This window comes from Alexandromys fortis, unplaced genomic scaffold (genome assembly GCF_014885135.2).
Source record: "Alexandromys fortis isolate MF-2015 unplaced genomic scaffold, M_Fortis_MF-2015_v1.1 scaffold_1, whole genome shotgun sequence".
Taxonomy (NCBI): domain Eukaryota; kingdom Metazoa; phylum Chordata; class Mammalia; order Rodentia; family Cricetidae; genus Alexandromys; species Alexandromys fortis.
In genome coordinates, this window is record NW_026067927.1 from 6479853 (window position 1) to 6482862 (window position 3010).

Here is a 3010-nt window from a genome sequence, read left to right on the forward strand (position 1 = left end):
AACAACCAAAGGAAAATATATCTTCATCTCTTAGTTTATAAATCTATAATCACCAACACCATGCCCATACAGTAAGATGAAATGAAATTTTATAAATCTTAATTGAATAATGAAAGCCTATAACTCCAGTATAAAATTGAAAACGAGTTGGGGCTTGTCTTTTAGAACTCTCCCCCAAATTGTCACTTTTCTGTTTGGTTTACTAAAATGAAAATTGAAATTAGAACTTTCTGGGGAAAATAATATAAACATGAGCCTGTTTCAACTTATATGATACTGATTGCCGTCTAGTGGTGAAAGAATTTTACTCTTCATTCCCATTCTTTGGACAATTTTAATTTCAGGTGTCCTCCACATTTTATGAATTCAAAGTGTCCATAAATATTCATGAGTACAGATAAGTTTCTAGTGGGCTATCTGGTCACTCTAACTTCTACACAGTTGCTTCAATGATTTTTTTTTCAATAATTCCTGTTCTATACATCTAGTTTGTGTTGCAAAGTCAAAAGAAATATTTCAGTTAATTAAAATGTTTTGGGAATAAAGCAGACATAGCATCACTAGCAAGATCAAGAGTTATGAGCTTGAGAATCATTCAGAACTTTAATACAGTGGAGACTGAAGAGAACATGACAACAATAAGCACATCCAAAAAGTTTATGGTAAAATCTAATGAAGAGGCCATTATAAAAACACTGGAACCGACATTTCTTTTAGGGAACAAAACCCCCAAAATCTAAGCAAAAGCATGTGTAAATGAGTGTTTATGATATTGTGAATGTTAAGATAAAAGTCATAAACAATTCACATATTAATTCAAATCTAATGGACTGACAGAACTCATTAGGAAAAGGAAATAAAACAGATAGTTATGAATGAATGAATGAAGGAAGGAATAAATGAATGAATGAATGAATGAATGACTAGAACTGGGAACAAGTGGTAAGGGAGGAGATTCTTTTGTGGAAGAATATAGGCAGAGCCAGCTAAAATTAAGGGGCATTTGAACAGTAGTATGGAAACCTAATAAAATAGGAATTTCTTAAAACATATACATATATGAAGGGAATCTAAATGAATTTGCCAAATAATGTGGGGGGGAGGGTGAGACAGAAACTCAACTGTCCCTCTCTTGTCACCAAACAAAGATTCTAGTTCCATGATCAGATTATATAGAATTGATTTGTTGGCCAAAGTAACTCCAATGGAATCCCCAAACATCCCACACTGTTGCCAAGACTATAAGTTGTTCTCTGCAAACTGATAGCAAGGCAACACTGCTAAAGATAACATCTACACAACTCATTGAACATGAAAATGCCAGGCTGGTTATTACACAGAGCCTTCACTCTGTCTTCTAATGCTTTGGTACAGGAACATACTCTGTATGCTATCAAAAGAGAAATATAAACACGAATCTAGCCAGGAAACCTTTATCCACAATAGTGTACTGCCTACAATAATGCCAGGGCAATGGTGGCACAAAGGTTGTGAGAGTAGACAAAAGTAACTGCTTTGACTTAAGGCACAGTACCCAAACAATATAGAAACCATTCCCAATATTTCATTACCAAAATCCTGAGACTATATAGCCCAGGGACCTAGAATGAAGTCAAATAATACTAGTCTGAAAAAAGAAAAAAAAATGTAATGATAAAATTACCAATAATGATATTCTGGTACACTCATAGATTGGTGCTTTTTTTAATCATCATAATAGAAGCTTTCTTCTGCAGCAGAGGCAAACAAAGAGACCCACATTCAAAATATTGCACATAGAGAGACCTTGGACCATTGACCTAAAATGGGATGACTCTATAAAATACCCCCGCTTCAGAGCTCAGAGATCCCATGGAAAGAGAAGGTTAAAAGAGTGTAAGACCCAAAGTGAACAGAAGATACCAAGAAAATAAGGCCAAATCAACATGAGCAAAGCTCATGCGAACTCAATGAGACTGAAGCAATATGCACAGGCCTGTACAAGTCTGAAGCATGTCCTCTACAACTATGTTATGACTTATTTTTGTGTTTTCATTGACTTCCCGAGGTTTGACTGAGTGACCAAATAGCCCACTAGAAACTTATTTGTATAGTGTTCCTTAGTTATAATAAAGATAAAGTAGATATAAATATTGTAACTTTAATTCTTACTTGATACCTGTGTTGTTATATGTAATTGTACTGTTGAAGATAAAGCCTTCATTATTATTTAACCAAAAAAGGGGAGATGATGTAAGATTTCCCTCTGTATGCTGGGATTACCATTAATGAATAGCGAAGCTGCTTTGGATTTAAGCAGGGCAAAACTTAGTTAGGTGGGGAAAACTAAACTGAATGCTGGGAGAAAGAAGAGCAGAGTCAGGGATAAGCCATGTATCCCAGACAGAGACAGACACTGGAACTTTACCCAGTAAGCCACAGCTACCTGGCAATGCACAGATTAATAGATATAGGTTAAATTAAGATGTAAGAGTTAGCCAATAATAAGCTAGAGCTAATGGGCCAAGCAGTGATTTAATTAGTATAGTTTCTGTGTGATTATTTCAGGGCAAAGCCCCTGGGAACTAACTAGTTTCCCTCCAACTAAATGGTAAAGTTGATCTATTTGCACTCAGATATGATCCTCTCATCATCTATTCACTATGAGAGAATACACAAAGAGTGACCTGAAAGACAAAGATTATCTCTCCTTCAAATAAAGGAGGAAGCAATTTTGTGTGTATTTGCAGGGTGAGGTGATAAGTGCTTATGGCTGCAAACCATTTGCAGCCTATCTTTGTGGTCAAGGTCAGGGGAAAGAATTATCTTCCAAAGTATGCACATGGAAAGGCTTCCTGTGGGAGACAACACAGGAGTGCTTTTATCCCCTGGAGGCCCCTACCTTCACCACCAGGGGACTAAGTCAAACACACATCCCAGAAAGAGAACCTTGCTAGTATAAAAATATTTTGTATTTTACCCTGAACTCTCTTGTTTTTTAAAAAAAATATTAGTTTTTCATTATGTATAC